Source organism: Lissotriton helveticus, chromosome 1_1, assembly GCF_964261635.1.
Source record: "Lissotriton helveticus chromosome 1_1, aLisHel1.1, whole genome shotgun sequence".
Lineage (NCBI taxonomy): Eukaryota > Metazoa > Chordata > Amphibia > Caudata > Salamandridae > Lissotriton > Lissotriton helveticus.
The window spans coordinates 346,702,217-346,723,168 of NC_136057.1; the positions used below are offsets into that span (position 1 = coordinate 346,702,217).

The 20,952-nt window shown below is 47.9% G+C and overlaps 1 long non-coding RNA gene across 1 annotated transcript; it reads right to left on the reverse strand.

Moving 5' to 3' along the window:
- Positions 1-774: 774 nt before the first annotated feature.
- On the reverse strand, positions 775-3,277 carry LOC144807737 (uncharacterized). The gene is made up of 5 exons (XR_013606405.1): positions 3,169-3,277; positions 2,370-2,460; positions 2,110-2,238; positions 1,894-1,995; positions 775-1,219 (listed from the first exon to the last, which is right to left on the reverse strand). It is a non-coding gene; the product is annotated as an uncharacterized LOC144807737 (long non-coding RNA).
- Between the last annotated feature and the right edge of the window lie 17,675 nt (positions 3,278-20,952).

Sequence of the window (20,952 nt, forward strand, 5' to 3'; positions counted from 1 at the left end):
AACTACTGAAATGGGCAACCTGTGAAAGCACGATCCGATACCAAGTAGCCTGCAAGAAGCCAGACGACAGAGCCAGAGACACGGCCGCAGCGTGGGAGGTAATAGTGCAGGCACTGAGAGATAGCACACTGCAGGAGGACGAAGAGGCCCCGAATACACACAATGATAGCCCCCAGGGCGCACCAGATTCACGACATGACTGATAACGCACTAACTCCTGGAAAATACCCATAACGGTAGTCAAACGAGGGCATTCCTAGGCAGATGATGGAGTCACGGGGAGGGGGGTACGGGGGAGAGTTTGAGTTAAAAATGTTTGGCACAGGCCACGGGGAGGGGGGGAACACAGTTACAAAAGCAGGAGTACACATTTTTTCGGATGTACAGAGCGTAAAAGCTAAGATACTGGACACCTGGTTTACCCCTCTGCAGAGCGCCGCCCGACCTCCGGGATGTGGGCTAAATGGCTGTGTAAGGAGCGGGAGAGCGGGGAGGGTGGAAGATGATTGACACAGCAATGCTTATTGAGTGTTGTCAGATGTACTGTAAACCTGCAATAAAAATTGTTTTACAAAAAAAAATGACTGGATCCAAATTGGAATGGCATGGTGAGCAAAAAAACGATGGACTTAGGGCCAGATCTCTGTACTGGGGTGAATGTATCAATAAGAGCTATCAAGAGATAGTATCCCTCTAGACCTATATTTCTTTTACACGTGGCTAAATTAGCTCACATGAATACACAATAAACCAAGATTTAATTTATACATTTTTTATTTTATAAATTTGTATTTTTTTGAATTAGTTATCACAAAATATTTTCATTACATGTTATTTGTACAGATTAATAGGTCAGTTCACAAATTCACGATAGATGTTTTAGAATTAACATGACAGATACATTATTTACAAAAAAACAAAATCATGAACCCAGCCACACTATCAAACACCCTCATACATACACACCTCTTGCTCCGCTACATACGCATCACTATCATTCACTGCACACATACTCAGCACCCCAATACCGCACTACATACACAGGTGGAACCAAGGGGGTGAAAAACTCAACCCTCCGATGCTGTGCTGTATGAAAGGGGTGCGACACTCAAACTGGTCAACGCGCGTTTCGGTGGCTTTTCTTTCTTTGCCACCTTCTCCAGGACCTGTTATTTTGTAGAACTACTGCGGGCTGGATGATGGGGAAGAACAATGGGTTCTGAAAAATCATAATAGTGCAAAGCGTTACTCAATTGCTATGCAATGCCCCTCCAGGAAAAAATAAGTTTTTCCTCTTATATATAGTATTTAGTGTTTAAAATTAGCAAAAGGTGCCAAGCTCTATGTATTCTCATATGGGGGAAACTATTTTGTCAACTTTCACACTAATAGCTCCACACAGGGAAGAGAAAAGGTTGAAGCAAGAAGAAAAGGAAAACCCAAGAGAAAAGGAAGAGAAAGAAAAACGGCAGGAGTGAGGTACCAACTAAGGAAAATGAGTTAGAAGTCATAACCCAGAGTGGCCTGACCAAAGACAAAAGGTGAAGGGTGAAGAGAGAGAGAGAGAATATGACAGGGGGTGAGGGGGAGGGAGGAGGGGGAAAGGAGGCAGCGACAGAAAAGGACTGCTCCAATTTTGTTAGAATGACTCTTTCTATTTTTGATTTTACTTTTCTATGATTCATGGGGATAGAACGGTGTCAAGGTTTCATCAGTTTCATCGGTCAGAGAACCAGACAATCAGGTGATCTGGTCACAAATGGGCACACTCATTACATGCTCATAGTCCTAGTGCCTGACTCTGCTGGTTCACTAGCTCGGAGAGACGGGATGCTTTGCCTGTGCTGCATTCGCCAAGACCCCGTATAATAATTCACTCCAAGATCTTAGTACCTGGATATCTGTGTCGGGGCTGGCGTCCCCTACTACCCAACCAGTTGGAGTAGTATTCAGCTTCTTGTAGCCACACTAGGTTAGCATTTGTTACAGGCTGAGCTGTAGAGAGGGGGAAATAATGGGAGACATGGTTCTTCATTGTGGTCAAACCCACACGTATGTTGCACATGCATAGACTGATTTTGGAGAACAGCAATCAGGGTCACCTTTTACCTATACTCTAAGGGCTGCCAGACATCTCGTGTTGCTTCTTGCTGTCATTTATTCCATGGTCTGGGCGCACCTCTGCTGACAATACTGGTTGACGGACTCTACCCTTTATGTGCACGTGTCGTCTGTGCGCTGTCAAAAAAACAAAGGGATACCATCCACTTAGTTTTTTAACTACCCTAAAGGATCAGGGGTTTGGCTGCTCACTCAGTATGGTGATGCCGTCATTAGGGTTAGCAGTGCTGATGACATTATAAGCCTACCTGTACTGGATCCCCAAAGGGGTCTCCCTTACACAAATGTTCCGTCTTCTGCTGTGTGGCCTGCGTTGTTTGTGTTTTTCAAAATGTCAGCCTGCAAGTTACAAAGAAAAGGGAAAAGTTACTGCTCCTCCTGTACACGTGCTTGGTGCCTGGCTAGCAACGTGATGGTCTGTTCCCCTTAGGCCTGATTCCTACCACTGGGGGGCCAGGCTTCTCAGGGAGTGCATACTTTATACAGTTGTGATCTCGATCATGGATGCGCTCCTATACGAGTCTAATGCACTCTGGGTGTTAGGCGCATACTACGCCTATGTCTGATTCTAAGGCAAAACATTCCTACAGGCTAGTAAGGACAAACACCTCGGTGTATAAACACTAGATTTGTCCTCGAAGCCCAAGACCCCCACCGTACGGGCTCGCTCTGCGCTGCCAATGCGTGTTGGGCAGTCTCCATAATAGGGGTGCCAGAGGTACGCGAACTAATACTACTGAATGGGGTCAGGATCGAGTCATTTTGGTAGTTGCCCTTCCTCCCTTTGCTTGGTATATTAGGGTGGGCGCCTGTCGGCGTAAGCAGTGAGACTCCAACAGGCATGTGCAAATTAATGGCGGGCGAGTCATTTTAACAACAAAAGCCTTGCCTCCCCTTTCCTTGCTGTAAAACCTTTCGCCTGCCCAAATATACGGGGAACCTCACATGGATCTAATGAGGCACCATCTCCCTGTTCGGATACCGCAGGCGCCACGGCATGTTCCTACGCTTACACTGGTCCAAGTCCCATGCACGCCCTTCACTTACCTCGCTAAGACACGTGCTGCTACCGTCTCCTGCTGCTTCAATCTATGGAGGTATGTCAAGCGGCAAACAGTTACTAGCTTTTAAAGGTTGGTCGCTATGGGAGGGGCTAGGTCACGTTGTGGTCAATAGAGCGTGTGACGTGATAACAGTATGCGGCGATTGCCTGCGAGTTTGTTTGCATGTCGGCGCCATGTTTGAGTAGTGTCAAAAACTTAATAACTCAGACTATGACCCGTTGCGCTTTGTCATATGCGAGCTGAGACTACCTGCTGATGTGTTTAACAGAAGGCAATATATCGCATAAATGTGTACGGTTATCTACCGCTTCGCTGAGACTTGTTGGCTGATCCCCGAATTAGGATTTCTACTCGGTTGTCAGCAGAGCGTGTGGCATGAAAACGGTATGCGGCAATAGCCTGCAGGTCTCTTTGCATATCGGCACCATGTTGGAGTGGTGTCCATGACTTAAAAGCTCAAGGTATGACGCGTAGCGCTTTGCCATGAGTGAGCTAAAACTACCTGCTCATGTGATTTGCAAAGGGCAATATATCTCGTGAGTATATAGAAATATCAGCCGCTTCGCTAAGATATGTTGGCTCTACCTCGAGTTGAATTTCTACTCGGTATGAGCGTAAGCATGCCGGTTGCCAGTACCCCTATCAGCGCCAACAGGCGTACTGGGAAATTGATACCTCACCTCGTATTCCAAATGATTTCCTCATTAAGACCACTTTTAACTGTATCTAATGTGAAGATACAAAAAGTCTCCCGATTTTTGCGAACCTCAGTGATGTTTTTTCCTGGTATGGCTTTGATCTTTTCCAGAATTAGCCATCTCAGCTCTTTTTCATTGTGTTTCGCTTGAATGCAGTGTGCCACCATAGGGCACGAGATCTTTTTTGTTCTAATGGCTTATTTATGTTCACTCAGACGTGTCCTGAATTCTCGGCCTGTTTCTCCCACATACCCTTTGGAGCAGGGACACAGAATCAGATACACTAGATTATAGCTTCTGCAGTTGGTAAAATCCCGTAATTTGCCACTCTTCCCCTGGTATTCCCATTTCTGGGTGACGATCGCACTATCACATGCGATACATGTCCCACATTTGTGGTTCCCTGGAATAGGTGGTCCAACGATGGTATTTTGAGTGTTTCTGATATTCTGTTTGGGCCTAGTATGGACTAAGCCATCTCTCAAGTTCCTGTTCCTACGATAGGCAATAATGGGTTTATGAATCCTGGTCTGTTCTTCGTCTGTATTCAGTATTGTATTGTATTGTATTGTGATTTGTAAAGCGCGATTGCTGCCCAAATGGGCGTCCAAGCGCTGGAGCATGGATAGCCGAGCTGAGGGTGGCGGAGACTGAGATTTAAGTGGGCCTGGCAAACAGAAAGGTTTTCAATTGTTTGCGGAATGAGAGTAGGTTAGGGTTGGACCGGATTTGTAGTGGGAGTGAGTTCCACATTTTAGCGGCCTTTAAGGAAAACATCCTTCCTCCGGTCCTGGCTCTCCGTACTCTTGGGACTACGGCCAGAAAGGCCTCCGTGGACCGAAGGGGTCTATTAGGGTGGTATTGAGTGACCAGTTTGTTAATGATCGCTGGACCTGACTTCCAGAAAGCTCGGTGGGCAATACATAGTGCCTTGAAAGCCACTCTCTGTCTCACTGGGAGCCAGTGTAGGCTGCTCAGTGCGGGTTTAGCAGACTGTGTCCTTGGAATCTGTAGCAGGGCGCGGGCTGCGCAGTTCTGGACCACCTGTAGCTTTCGCATGGACGTCTCAGGGGCACCCACATACAGGGCGTTGTTTGAATCCAGCCGGGACTGAATCAGGCCCTGAACTGCCACTTGTTTGGCTTCCATTGGGAGGAGGGGGAGGACTTTCCTTAGAGTTCTGAGTAAGCTAAAACAGATGGCGGATAGTTTTGTAGCCTGGGTGGAGAAGGAGAGGTTTTTGTCCAGCCATACTCCTAAGCTTTTTACACTTTCTTTGGGAGTGGGAGGGGTGCCCAGACACCCAGGCCACATGGAGGGAAGTGACGTGGGTGATGCGGGACCTAAGAGCATGAGCTCGGTTTTGTCTCCATTAAGTTTCAAAGAGGAGCATGTCATCCACTTTTTAATGTCCTCTAGACAGTTCGTCAGACTTCCTGAGGTGTGACCGGCGCCTTCCTGAGTCATTGAAACCACTAGCTGGGTATCGTCAGCATATGATACGATTTTTATACCCGAGGGTTCGACGAGTCCAGCCAGTGGTTGCATATAGACATTGAAGAGCGCGGGGCTTAGTGAAGAGCCCTGCGGTACTCCACAGTTCAGGGGTTTTCTGGCTGATATTGTGTCCCCGTCAAAGATCTGGAAGGATCTATTGTGCAAGAATGAATCAAGCCATCTTAGAGCATCGCCTCCGACACCGATGTTGCGCAGACGGTTCAGCAAGGTGGCATGGCTGACCGTGTCGAAGGCTGCGCTTAGATCAAGGAGGATCACTGCCACTGATCCTCCCTGGTCTAGTATCCTTCGGGACTCTTCGGTGACTGTCAGCAAGGCGGTTTCAGTACCGTGTTTGGGTCTGAATCCTGTCTGGGATGGGTCAAGGAGTGCATGGCTTTCCAGAAACTGTGTCAGTTGGGTATTTATGTACTTCTCCAGTACCTTGCTTACCCAGGGAAGTAGTGAGATTGGGCGGTAGCTGGAGTGATCTTCTGGGTTGAGGGTGGGCTTTTTCAGCAGAGCCCGTACCATAGCTCTCTTCCATCCATTGGGTACTGTGCAGGAGGATATGGATGAGTTGAGGAGCTCTAGCACCACGGGAAGAATGGCTTGGCTTGCTTGGAGCAATATTTCTGGTGGGGCAGGGTCAAGGGGAGAGCCAGATTTAACTTGGCGTGCCAGTTGTTGCAATGTCTCCAGGTTTAGTGGGGGGAAGTGGTCCAGCGTTGGCTGTCCTGGGGAGGGGGAATTAGTCGGAGAGGTCTGATTGGGTGTTATTGAGTTGTTGGCAGCTGTAGGGAAGGCGGAATAGATCTGAGTGACTTTGTTATGGAAGAAGTCTGCAAGTTCATTGCATTGTTCTAGCGTTTTCGGGGCTGGGGGGGCAGTGTTGACGGTAATGCATTTTTTGACCAGGTGGAAAATTTCCTTGGGTTTTGATTTTGCTGCCATTATTTGGTCTGCGAAGTAGGAGGCCTGGGCCGCCCTAACCCCATTTCTGTAGGCCTTAATAGCCTCTTTGTATTGGGTTTTTTTTTCTGGGAGAAAGTCTAGTCGCCAGGCTCTCTCTTTTTTCCTGCAGAGGCGTTTTAGGTCTCTCAGGGAATCTGAGAACCAAGGAGCAGATTTGTGTGACCTCTTGGGAATGGATTTCCGTAGAGGAAGGATCGTGTCCAGTGATTCCCTGATCCAACCCTCATAGTTGTTATTTGCTTGGTTGGGGTTTGTGCAGGGAGGTGGGCGAGAGCATTCAAGGTTAGTTGTCCATGGCTCTATGAGAAGTTTTTTCCAGTTTCTCTTGGTAATGGGATGGGGGGTCAGTGAAGGAGGCTTGGTGGTAGACCAGGTGAGTGGGACAAGAAAGTGGTCTGACCATGGGAGGCAGATAGGTTGTCCGACCATTAACTTGGAGCAGTTGCTAAAAATTGGGTCAAGTAAGTTCCCTTTTTCATGGGTGGGGGATCTCACCAACTGGATCAGTTGTAAGGCTGCTAGGTCCTCTGTTAGTTCCCTGGCAGCAAGGTCTGTAGGGGAGTTAAAATGTAAGTTGAGGTCTCCTAGAACCGTATAGTTGGCCGAGGTTAGAAGTCGATTAGCGATGATATCTGGGAGAGATCTGTGGAACAGCTTTCCTGGGTCTGGGGGGCGATATATCAGGGTGCCAGAGAAGGAGCTGTTCGCTGTGAAGTCTATGCTGAATGCTAGGCTCTCGCACTCAGGAATAGCTTCAGTAGTAGTGCGGCAACCAAACTTATCTTTTAGGATGATAGCCAGGCCTCCGCCTCTTCCCTTGGTCCGGTCTAGTCTGTGGATTTGGAACCCGGGGGGTAGGGCTGAGACTATGTCTGGCTCTGAATGAGACATGAGCCATGTCTCGGTCAGAAAGATAACGTCTGGGTTGTAATTTTCTAGTAAAAGACATATTTGTGTGCTGTGCCGAGGAAGGGATCGACAGTTTAACAGGTACATCTGGTATTCCTGGGACGTGGCAGGCGTCTCAATGGTGTCAAAGGAGTGTTTGCAGCCAGGGCATTGGATTGGAAGTTCGACTGGGAGGAAGGAGAGCGGGCATTGCGCCATGGTAGAGGGCCTAATCTTTTTTATGGCAGCCGAGCTGTAGGTCCTGACCTGGGTGGGGTGAGGGGCAGGGGGCGTGGCCCCTGGTTCTGTCAGGTCGCGGGCGGGCGCGGATGGGCTTGCCTTTGGCGCGTCTTCGGCGCACCGCCGGCGTGCCCGCTGCGCCCGTCCGCTGCGCCTCCGGAAGCAGCACATTCTTAAATGTCGTAGGCGGTGGGGGGGGGTGGCCTAACTCAGTGGGCGTTGCCCGGGGGGGGGGTCACGGCGGCTGTCCTCAACCCGCTTCAGTGCCTGACTCGGCTGCGTGGGGGGTCAGTCACCAAGGGAGCAGTAGGTAGGGTTATTGGGTGTTACAGGTTTAAACATTGAGAGCGTTCAGTAGAGTATCGTGAGATATATTGCAATGATCGGCAGTGGGGTGGACTAAGCAGAGGAGAATAAAAAAACAGTATAACAGGGTGTATAACAGAAAGGGGATATAGCATAACGAACATTCCTGGATAAAAAAGAAATAAGATGGAAAGCGTCACAGTAAAAAAGCATAATCGTAACGGTATAAAAGGTAGTGCAAATATAAAAACATTGTAAACTGAGTGAGAACAAAAAGCTGTTAGCCCGGAGGGGGCTGGAGAATAGGGGGAAGTAGAGAATGAGGAAGAGAATATTATGGAAGGGGTATAGGTAGTAGGGTGGTTCAAAAGGAGAGTCAGTGGGATGGGCGATAAAAATAGAGGGAGGTGGTAAAGGTAGGGAAATGGAAATACGTGGTGTAATTGAGTAGGAAGAAGAAATGGTTAAAAGGTGGAATAGAAGAGGGAAAGAAGAGAAAGGGAAGTAAGTGGAAAGAGGGAGTTATAATTATGGATAGCGGGGGTAATGCATGCTAAAAAAAAAGTATGTGGGAGAGAGGGACATATCAAGATGCAGTCGCTTAATATAGAGAATTTAGATTGAAAAGGAGTGACATATAAATTAAGAGAACATGATCAAGGTACAATATTTAAATGGAGTAAGGACACGTGATAATGAGCAGTAATAACAATTATAGGGTTAGAGGCGAAGAGAGATATGCAGTGTAGGTTTGAGGGGGAACGACAATGAAAATAATAGATTTAAACATAGTAGTATCAATCTAAATTAATAAAGTACCCAAAGTGAACAGCAGTGCAATAATAATCTGAACATAAATTTGTAAAGTGCACAAGGTAATAAGGTAGAGAGTGTTAAGGGTTGTGGGACGAAGGATTTAGTGATAAAAAAGTGGTGTCAGGGCTACTTTCAAGATGGCTGCTGAATTCGTGTAGGTGATGTTAGTCCTTTCACAGTGTCTATAACTCCGATGGGCAGGGGGGAGTGACAAAATGGAGTCTTAGTTAACAATGTAGATTGTCCGAGAGTAAACAAGACAAAATGAGTTCCAATTAGATTAGATTGTCATGAGGGAGGGGAAAAAAAAAAAGTAAGAGTAAAAAATAGTGCAAAAATCGAATTATGACCAAATATTTCTGGGAAGTGGGGTGTGGGATCATAAGCTTCTAGTTCGGGATTCAGTTTAAAGGTAAATATGGGAGCGAACTGCAACTATCCTGGAGCTCCTGTCGCTGAGATCCCGCAGACTTACCGATGCCTACTCATCTCGCGGTATAGGGTTGGAGAGAGGGGTATGCGGCGCTTGGCACAGATTGCACACAGTGCAAAGCCTCAGAAAAGCAGCGTTTCGGACCAAGCAACAGGCGCACAGGCTCGACTGGGATGGAGGCGCAACAGCAGGGGGTTCGGCGCCCAGTGAACAACAGTCACCTCCTCAAGGTGCCTCCTCAGGCCGCCGCGTGCAATCTCTCCAAATCGGCAGCGGCAGATCAAAGCAAGCTCCGGGCATCGTCGAAGGAGCCAAATTAGGACCAGAGCTCCAAAGAACCAAGCTCCTCGACACGGGAGCAGAGAGCCAGCAACTCCCGAGTGGGAAACACAGGGAGCTCCGATGTCCGGGAGGCACCGCCAGAGACCATCTCAGGCTCTGAGCAGCCTGTGCAGCGCGAAAGGGGGGGCGAGGCAGAGATGATCGGGACGGACCGCGGGATCCTCCAGCCTCGGGAAATGAAAGCAGTCCGGAGTGGGGGGGGGGGGGTCAGCCCCGCACCGTCATGGGCGCAGACCGCAGCGAGAGACAGCCCGGAGCTGAACAGCCGATCAGGACTGGACTGTGGGCTCCTCCGGCATCGAGCGATGGGAGCTGCAGTTTGGTGAGAGGAGCCAGCTCTGCGGCGTCATGTGCGAGATCGCTCCCGGTGGTAGCGGCTGCAGTGGGGGTCCTCGGGCACCACGTAGATCGTCGTCTCATCCCAGGAGTTCGGTGGAGGAAGAAAAACACGGTGAGTTTTCCCCGTGAGTCCAAACTATTTGGTAAGTTCGGATGTATGTTGATATCCAGTCTCGGGGGGTGGCAGGGGGGGGACGGTGAGGCAGTCTATCTGGGGATTTCCACCAAAAGGTGATCCCTAGACCTGGAGCTCTGTAAAGCGGCTCCTCCTCAGGCGGCCATCTTGTGTGGATGTGCCAGTTCTTATCTAGAATTTTTTTAATTTTGAAGTTCAACGCCGAATGGTTGATGACACACACTATCCGCTCGTTGGCTGGACGGGTGCTACCTGTTAATAGATTCAAAAAAGGGGGTGGTGATGGACAGAGTATCTGAGTTAATCAGAACACTCCTACCCAGTCAAGAGATCAGGGCTTGATCCATCACCGTTTTTTAGCTCACTGCACCATCCCAGTTCAGAACCTGGCTATATACAAACTAGTCTGTCCCTGGCCCAGTGCATCATGGGAACAGGGCAGACCAAACTACCAAGCCAATTCTTTACTGGAAAGGAAACAAGCTTCCGGGGACCGGTTTCTGGCATTACAGCCGTCTTCGGCCCGGCTTGCTTGAATCCTGATGGTGCAGTGAGCAAGGGACTCACATCTGAGCATACCCTTCCACGCTTGTGGTGGCCAAAACGATTCAAAAAAGGGGGTGGTGATGGACAGAGTATCTGAGTTAATCAGAACACTCCTACCCAGTCAAGAGATCAGGGCTTGATCCATCACCGTTTTTTAGCTCACTGCACCATCCCAGTTCAGAACCTGGCTATATGCAAACTAGTCTGTCCCTGGCCCAGTGCATCATGGGAACAGGGCAGACCAAACTACCAAGCCAATTCTTTACTGGAAAGGAAACAAGCTTCCGGGGACCGGTTTCTGGCATTACAGCCGTCTTCGGCCCGGCTTGCTTGAATCCTGATGGTGCAGTGAGCAAGGGACTCACATCTGAGCATACCCTTCCACGCTTGTGGTGGCCAAAACGATTAAAAAAAGGGGGTGGTGATGGACAGAGTATCTGAGTTAATCAGAACACTCCTACCCAGTCAAGAGATCAGGGCTTGATCCATCACCGTTTTTTAGCTCACTGCACCATCCCAGTTCAGAACCTGGCTATATGCAAACTAGTCTGTCCCTGGCCCAGTGCATCATGGGAACAGGGCAGACCAAACTACCAAGCCAATTCTTTACTGGAAAGGAAACAAGCTTCCGGGGACCGGTTTCTGGCATTACAGCCGTCTTCGGCCCGGCTTGCTTGAATCCTGATGGTGCAGTGAGCAAGGGACTCACATCTGAGCATACCCTTCCACGCTTGTGGTGGCCAAAACGATTAAAAAAAGGGGGTGGTGATGGACAGAGTATCTGAGTTAATCAGAACACTCCTACCCAGTCAAGAGATCAGGGCTTGATCCATCACCGTTTTTTAGCTCACTGCACCATCCCAGTTCAGAACCTGGCTATATGCAAACTAGTCTGTCCCTGGCCCAGTGCATCATGGGAACAGGGCAGACCAAACTACCAAGCCAATTCTTTACTGGAAAGGAAACAAGCTTCCGGGGACCGGTTTCTGGCATTACAGCCGTCTTCGGCCCGGCTTGCTTGAATCCTGATGGTGCAGTGAGCAAGGGACTCACATCTGGGCATACCCTTCCACGCTTGTGGTGGCCAAAACGATTCAAAAAAGGGGGTGGTGATGGACAGAGTATCTGAGTTAATCAGAACACTCCTACCCAGTCAAGAGATCAGGGCTTGATCCATCACCGTTTTTTAGCTCACTGCACCATCCCAGTTCAGAACCTGGCTATATGCAAACTAGTCTGTCCCTGGCCCAGTGCGTCATGGGAACAGGGCAGACCAAACTACCAAGCCAATTCTTTACTGGAAAGGAAACAAGCTTCCGGGGACCGGTTTCTGGCATTACAGCCGTCTTCGGCCCGGCTTGCTTGAATCCTGACGGCTGTAATGCCAGAAACCGGTCCCCGGAAGCTTGTTTCCTTCCCAGTGTAAGAATTGGCTTTTGTAGTTTGGTTTGCCCTGTTCCCATCATGCACTGGGACAGGAACAGACTAATTTGCATACAGCCAGGTTCTGAAACTGAGATGGTGCAATGAGCTAAAAAACGGTGTTGCATCTAGTCCTGATCTTTTGACTGGGTGAGAGTATTCTGCTTAATTCAGAGACTCTGTCCCTCACCACCCCTTGTTGTAAATACCTGTTAATAGAGCATCGCGATTATAGTAGCGTGCTCTTTTAAAAAAATGTAAATGTAATTTGATACTTGTATAGCGCACTACTCACCCGCAAGGGTCTCAAGGCGCTTGTACGAATACCGCTGTGGAACCCATCCTGGCTTTCCCTGTGAGGTGTCCACTCCTGGGCACCCCCAAGGTGGAGGCCAGGCATCCTTAGCGTTGTGGGGGCCGTTGTGGAGATTAAGCAAGCTATTGCCCAGAGTTGCAGAGTGGGACTCCATGATTGGAATAGGCACCGAGGCGAGAATTATCAGGTCCGTGGAATTTTGAGCCCAAGACCCGCTGAGGCGGGGAATTGAACCCTGGTCCCGGGCTAGACCTCTGCATCAGGGTCTGCCGCTCTAACCATTGAGCCACACTTCTCTAAAGGCAGTACGGATCAGACGTTTGGGATAGCCTCTGAGCAGCAATCTCTGTTTGAGTTCTTCCGCATTGGTGTCATAATCCTTGAGGCTTGAGCAATTGCGTCTAATTCGTAGGAATTCACCAAAGGGGATGGAATCCTTTTGGCAATTCGGGTGGTAGCTATCATGGGACAGGATAGTATTCTTTGCTGTGGGCTTTCTAAAAAGTTCACAGATATTTCTCCATCCCTTCCCTGGATAATTATGTCCAGGAACTCCACGGCCGTGGTGCTCTTGTGACTGGTGAATCTCAGATTGTCGTCGCTGGCATTGAGCCATGCGATGAACAGGGAGAGGGCATCAGCATCTCCGTGCCAAATAAAAAAAATATTGTCGATGAATATGTGCCATTCCGGCACATTCTCGTAAAACGGGGCTATTTCATTGAAGATGTTTTTTATTTCGTATTCGCCCATATATATGTTTGCCACACTGGGGGCACAAGATGCCCCCATGCTGGTACCTTTGACCTGGTGGTGGAGGCTGCCCTTGAACTAAAAAAAGTTGTTTTTCAGAACAATCTCCAAACATTCAACTATGAAGGCGTCTGGTCTAGCTCCAGGTGTTCTCCCTAGAAGTGATCTCACCGCTTCTATTGCCTGTGGTTGCGGGATATTTGTGTATAACGCCTCGATGTCGAGGGTCACCAAGATGTCACAGCTATTGTCAAAAGGGGCATGTTCTAGTTTGTTAATGATATCTCCTGGATCTTTAATGTAGGATTTATACAGGGTCGTTAGTGGGCATAGAACTCATCAATGTATTTGGACAATGGTTCCGTCAGCGAGTTGATGGAGGAAATTATGGGTCTTAAGGGTGGGTCGTGGACATTTTTGTGTGTTTTTGGCACACCATATAGTGCTGGGGTGACGGTATCGGCTTTGGTCAGGAACTGATACTCGTTTTCACAAATGTCAAACTCATCCAATGCCTTACGCATGACCTTGTTGATATGGTCCTGCAGCTTATTGATGGTCCCAGACCTTGCTGGCCTGTAGTGGTCTTCCACTGTCAGCATTGCCTTCACCTTGTTGTCGTATTTATCTGTGTCCATCAGAACGATGCCACCTCCCTTGTCACACGGTTTTATGGTCAGGTTAGGAGCATCCTGTAATTTCTGGAGGGCTTTTCTCTCCTGGTTTGAAAGATTAGGTTTGCTGTTATAGATTTATTTGGTGACCTTATGGATCTCATTCAAAACAGATCTTTCGAAGACGGCTACTTCTGGTCCTACCATCTCCAGGGTAGGAGTGAAGGTGGACTTTGGTTTGCAGCCTGATTGATTCTCTTCCTCCTCTGGTGCTTCTCTATCCGAGAAGAATTTTTTTAAAGTGAATCTTCCTGAAGAAGGAAAAGATGTCGTGGGTGAGCTTAAATTTATTACAAGAGGTATTGGGCACAAAGGAAAGTCCTTTGCTTAGGATCGATATTTCATCCTGACTCATTTTATAGGTGGACAGATTGAAAATGGGGATGGTATCACCTTTATTTGCATTTGTTAAGACCTCCAATATTGATTGTTCCTGGTCCTCATATACATCTGAGGAGGTTGAGGGTCCATTTGCTGATACCCTCGCCTGTCTGTTTTCGTGAAACGGCTTCTGTTCTGTCAGCGGCCTCTCCCTAAAAAAGGAGGTGGTGTCTGGTGGTACTGTTGGTAGTCTCTCCCTCTCCCTCTTTGTGGTCGCTGTCCTTGAAATTGGTCATAGTTATCTGCAGCTTCTCCGTCTGATTCGGATGAGTTGGTGTCTGAAAAGGTAAGGATTTTTCTCTTGTTGTTGTACACCTGCATCTGGGGCTCATTCCCGCTTTGCCACTCCTGATAATAATTGGCCCTTAGATATGGGTATGCCTTCTCTTGTGTGAACCACTTCATGTCTTTCTTTAGTTTTTCAGTTTTTTTCTTTAAAATATATTCTTCAAAGTCATGTAGTTCCGCATTCAGACTATCTAATTTGAGTTTGGCTTCCTCTAGCGCTGTACTGCCCTTAAGTTTCCCTTCCAATTCCTCTATCTCTAGACAGAGAGCTGCCGCCAATTCTCTTGCAGTTTCTATGATCAGAATCATCCAGTCTCTTGAAATGTATGACATTGTTCTGCATTCTGTCCATCAATTGTCTTTTTGCATTTTACAAGTTACTTCTGGTATTTTCTTGTTCTCGCCTGAATTAAAAAAACGGAAATCTTCCTAACATGTAAATTTAGGGCAATAGTTAAGTGAACTGTGGGGCATATTATCAACAACTAGCGATATTTATCGCTAAATAAGCTTAGCGAATTTTTTTTTATCGCCGCGCATCGCCGGATTTTATCGCAGAGATAACGTGATATTCGCAACGTTTATCTCCAAAGCGATAAAATATCCGGCGATAGGGGCGAAATGCGTGAATATCGCTGGAAATCCAGAGATATTTAGGCATTATCGCTAAAAGGGACTTAGCCTGAATATTCACCTCCCGTTGGATATACAGGCTAAGAACTGGTCTGAGCAGGCGTTAGTTGTCAGCGATATTTGCGCTTAGCGTGAATTTTCTTGTCGCTACGCCAGCGTTGATAATAGGCGATAGCGATGTTACCGTCTGCTTTCAGTCGCTAAAAGGTTGGGTACGCCCACTTTGCATGTCATTAGCGATAAATATCGCTGACATGCAAAGCGGGCCCCAAACAGCTCGCTTTCACCTACAAGCTGTCGCTAACTGCTGTTAGCGACAGCTTGCTAATAGGGCGATAAAATGATCGCCGCTTTGCGGCCGAAAACGGCCGCAATAGCGGCGATAATCTCATATTGCCTGCCTTGATAATATGCCCCTGTGTCTCTAAAGCTGAACTCGCCACTTTTTTTGAGTTAAGCAAATATATCAGGTTTGTCAATTAAGATGAGTTTGAAAGCGTGTTGATTAGCAATCAGCACTTGATAGACCTTTTTCACAATTATTACATATCCGTAACGCACTCGATATTTCGCATGTGGGGCAGGAACACAAATAGCAATGGTTTTCTTTTCCACTGAGAAAATAGAATTTAAATTGAGCTCAGAGACATTGTCGTAGAAAAGGCAGCAAGGTACTCAAAAAAATTGTAAACTGCGCAAAATGATGTGTGTTCGCCCTTAACGTCACGGATGCTAATGGCTGCAGAGCGAGCTGTCCCAAAGCCCACTCACGTGTGTTTATCAAGCCCCAGAAATGCCACACGACTTTTTTATACGGTGAGTAATTGATAAAATGCTGAAATCTCTAGTGCACGTCCCACCTTTAGCCACAAGAGGGCAGCGTTTGCATATAATTTGTATTTTTGGGGCCATCGTGATATCAGATTAGTTACTTTCAGACCAAGCGTTCAATTGGACTACATAGCAGGACTACACGGCTGGCAGCCACTCCGAGGGTTTCAGGGTAAATGCTCTAAATAAAGTCAGAGTCACGCAGTCTCCTTTTCATCCATATATTTTAAGCTTTTTAATTTCATTTTTCAACGAAGCTTTCAGAATAAATCAATACAAATTGTGCATTTTAGGTTGCCGCCAAATATGACCAGCTAGTATAAAATAAAAAACAATATACGTAGTGTACATAGTTAACGTCCGTAGTGTTATAAGCAATGTAATAATAATAAATGTAATGTAAAAAATTCTTGTAGAGCGCAACTTACACCGAAAGGTTTCTTGGCGCTGGGGGAGAGGCACAGCAAGAAAGGACAGAGGGCCTATGTGTAAATACAGCGGAAGAGGTGAGTTTTAAGAAGAGACCTAAAGTGGGGGTAAGAGGGAGAGAGTCTGAGTTCTAATGGGAGTGAGTTCCAGAAAGAGGAAGCCAGGAAGGAAAATCTGAGACCTCCATGTTTTTTGCGCTTAAACCTAGGAGTCTGAAGAAGCGCATGATTAGAGGATCGGAGGTGCCTGGAGGGGACATAAGGGTGTAAAAGAGAGGAGATAAAAGAGGGGCCGATGCCGGCCAGAGATTTATGGGTCAGGCAACCTAGTTTGAACTTGCAGCGCTCCGACACAGGGAGCCAATGGAGGGCCTTGAGCAGGGGGCGGACGTGGTGATGTTTGGGTTGGTGATAGATCAGGCGGGCTGCCTGATTCTGTACCAGCTGTAATCTTTTAATTTGATATTGTGGGATGCCAGCATATAGGGCATTGGCATAGTCAATCCGAGAGATGACTAATGCCAGCAGTGCCAAAGTGAGGGCTTCGGTGGTCAGAAAATGGGCTATTTTCCGGAGCTTCCTTAGCTGGAAAAAACAGGAGGAGACAGTGGCACTGACCTGATGCTTCATTGAGAGATCATGGGAGATGTAAACTCCTAGGCTTTTCACCTTGTCCGTAGGGCAAGGAGAGGGGCCAAGGGAAAGGGGCCAAAAGGAGGAGTTCCAGGGATTGGATGGGCCTCCGACAAGAACAAGCTCCGTCTTGTCGGGGTTAAGTTTAAGGTGGTGAGCACTCATCCAATTACTGATATGGCAGAGGGTAGACTGAAAGTCCTGGACCGCTTCGTCCGAGGGGTCAAGGTTGAAAACAAGCTGAATGTCATCTGCATAATTAAATGCAGTGACATTCCTTCCCTGGAGGGAGCGGATCAGGGGGGCAAGGTACAAGTTAAATAAAAGTGGTTATAGGGACGAACCCTGCGGGACGCCGCAGGTGAGCTTCATCCTATCCGCCGAAAACTGAGAAAGTCGGACAGATTGGTGGCGGTTCGTCAAGAATGAGCGTACCCAATCAAGGGCCGTCCCACTAATGCCTGCCTCCTTGACACGGTCGACTAAGATGGTATGGTCGACCGTGTCAAAGGCCGCCGACAGATCCAGGAGGATAAGAGCTTGACTGATGTTGGAGTCGGCACCTCTGCGGAGCTCCTCCATAACAGAGAGGATAACAGCCTCCGTAGAATGGGCAGGTCTAAACCCTGCTTGCTGAGGGTCTAGAAAGTTGGACTCTTTAATAAAATAACTGAGGACTCTGGTTACATGTGATTCGAGTATCTTACTCAGATAAGGAAGAAGAGAAATGGGGCGGAAGTTACCCATGACCGCGGGGTCAGCGTTGGGTTTTTTTAATATGGGAACCACCTCAGCGTTCTTAAACTGGCCGGGGACCTCGCCGAGTAGGAGGGAGTTGTTCAGGAGGGCCAGAGGGGGGGCAGGGCATGCCGAAAAGGCAGCACGGAGGATCACAGGTGGGCAACAATCCGTGGGGGAGCCGGATGAGACTTTGTTGAGCAAAGAAAGAAAGTCTCCTGCTAGTATAGGGGGGAACTGGGTCAGGGAGTGAGGGTTAAGAAAGGGGGTAGTCTCTGTGGGGGACATCATGGGAGATCCAGAGGAGATGCTGTTTTTAATTTTACAGATTTTATCTATAAAAAATTTATTGAGGGAGTCACATAGTGCCTGAGATGGAAGGGGTTTGATGGTCACCCTGTCCGGGTGTGAGAGCTCCTCCACAATGGCAAAGATTTATTTAGATTTTTGCGCGGAGTTAAGAATTTTTGTGGAGAAGTAGGCAGTTTTGGCAGCTGAGATTGCCTGTTTGTATTCTCCAGCTAGTTTTAATAGTTTTAATTTTTCCGAGGGGTCGTAGTTTCTACGCCAGCGGCGCTCGGCTTGGCGGAGTCCCAGTTTTAAGGATTTGAGGCTGTCGGAAAACCATCGATGTGCGTCATGAGGACGCTTAGTTCTAACTAACTTAAAGGGGGCGACCTTGTCGCTGGCGGATTCCAGCCATTTGACAAGTGCTGCTTCCTGGAAGTCGATGGAACCGGGACTGGGCGAAATCGAGGATAAAACGTTTGCTAAATAAATAGACAGACCTGAAATGAGAAGAAATAAACACATTTATACGACAATATAAATACAGATCTTTTGTCAAATCTGCAGGCAAATTTTTTGCACACTGTCTTTGTCATTTTTGTTCAGAATTATCTTGTGCACAGTTATGACTCCTTTGACGTGGTGATGGAGAAGGTACACCATCCACCCTGAGAAATATGCCAGAGCTCATTCTGAATCGTCATGTATGAGCAATGCTGGCACTACAGCTCTCATGTACCATGAGGGTGGGCAGAAATCCGCGAGCAGGCAGAATCGGCACTTCGTGCTTATTTTTAGCTCAGGAAGCTTGTTCCGCGCTGCAAAATCAGCCATTGAATGGCATCATGCGGCACGCCACAAGCCGCTGCTTCTTTGCTGCTGATCAATTCAATTTTCTACTTGAGTGGCAGCTTTCTCACCGCGAACGGGCGCAACCGCATGAATTGAGAAAATCTCACCGGGTGCCATCCTAGCCCCCGAAAATCGCACTAGAGTAGCTAATTGTGACTCGCCAACTTTCCGTTTGGTGAGCAGCACGCAAGAAGAAACTCTGCCATGCGGCAGTTGGCGGAGTTTTGCCAGATCTCTGCGTTACAAGCGTAATTGAGTGGGCAATATCAGCGAACTGTGCCAGTGTAGCAGAATTTACCGCCCACCCCTAACCATGAGCAGGTAGGAGGCATGTCTGCTGTGGGTAAGAGGACAGCAATGTTATGATATATTACAAATATTTCTAAAGCGCACGTTCACCGATCGGTTTCATGGTGCTTAGGTAACTGAAGCATATCATGCGACAGACCAGTACTCATATGCCTGACTAAAGAGCCACGTCTTTAGGAGTTTCCTAGATGCAATATACCGGAGGTGAAACGGAACCTGAAGAGGACAGCAATACATTGTACAGTTGCTGTATCCCCATGCCCTCTGGGTTTGATTCAAAGCTAGAACCATATGGACTGTGTCCTCAGTAGAGACAGAGAGGTAGAGCTCTCAAGTAAAGGCTACAGTAACAATTTGATGTTAAAAATCAGTTTTTAATGGAAGCAGATAAGAGCAATACATCCCTTGAAGTGATGCTTGATTTTTCCCCTGCATAAAATTGAAAAAATGAATGCATGCATTTGGAGTAGTGATAAAGCCAAAAAAGCCTCCTTTTCAGCCCAAGGGTCTATTCCCCCCCTCAATGTTGACTGCCCTGGTAGTGGTTATCCCCAAGATTGGCAAGGATAAGCAACATTGAAGCTCGTACCGCCCAATTTCCTTTCTGAATGTGGACCTCAAATTGTTCACCAGCACCTTGGGGTCCAGACTGGGTCTATGTATGCCATCTATAATAGACTCGGACCATGCAGGCTTTATCCCTCAGCGCCAGACCAGTGACAATACGAAACGCGTATTACATATCATAGAAAAGGCCTCGCACTCCCCGGGGGAGTATATGCTCCTAGCAATTGATGCTGAGAAGGCCTTTCGATAGTGTTCATAAGCCCTTTTTATTATTACAAGTTTTGGCCCACTTTGGAATAGCCAGGAGATTTGGGTCTGAGGTGCTAAATTGTTACCACTCCCCCACAGCGCCACTCCCTTTGCCATTTGTAGAAGAACTCGGCTGGGGTGCCCATTGTCACCCCTGCTGTTCGCCCTTTATATGGAGCCTTTAGCTCACAGGGTCAGAGAGAACTCTAAGATCATTGGTACCACTTTTGGGGGGAACAACACAAGATTAGCCTATATGCTGAGGACTGCTGGTGACATTGGATAGCCCAGCATTGGCACTCCTGGCATTTATGACCGAGCTGGAGACATTCAACCTTGCCTCTGGATCCCGAGTCAATGTTACCACATCTCAGGCCTTGAACCTATCTATGCCTCCCGCGCTGGAAACCCATCTCGCTCAGCAATACCCTATCCAATGGGCAAAATCAGCAGTCCCTTACCTGGGGATCCGACTGGCCCCCACCGTACTAGCAACTTCTTTGCTTAACTATCAGTCCCTACACAGACACATCAAGTCGGAATTAGCCCATTGCAGACAACACACAATCTCCTGGCTGGGTAGAATCGCAGCTATTAAGTTGACCATTTTGCTCATAATCCTGTACCTCTTCCAAACACTCCCTCTGACACACCAGAAGGGAATGATTCCTAAAATACAATCTGAACTGCACCAATTAGTCAGGGCTGGGAAGCGACCTCGAATAAGGAGAGAACTTAGCTATTTCCCCCCAGGCACTGGGGGCCTCTGGATGCCAAACCTCCAGCTGTACTTTCAGGCACCCCAACTAAGATACCTAGTTGAATGGAACACGGACGAATCAGAACAACATTGGCTTTTCAAGACAGCACAGTGGCAGGCACCTCCCTTTGGAAGGTACCCTTCCTGATGAAAATGCATAGACCCCAGAACCTCTACCTCTCTCCAATTACGGAAGCAACAATGGAGGCTTAAGACTGGTGTGGCACTAGATATGGTCTTTCCTCCTTCCCCTCTCTTCTGACACCTCTGCTACATAACCCAGAATATTTGCCAGGTAACAGCCCCGGGGCATTCAATAAGTCGAGACAGCCCCCCTGCCGCTCAGCGAGACACACGATGGACAAAGAGGTGGTGGTTCCCTTGACACAGTTGCATGCAGACTATGCCATTCCTGAGACAGAGCGGTTG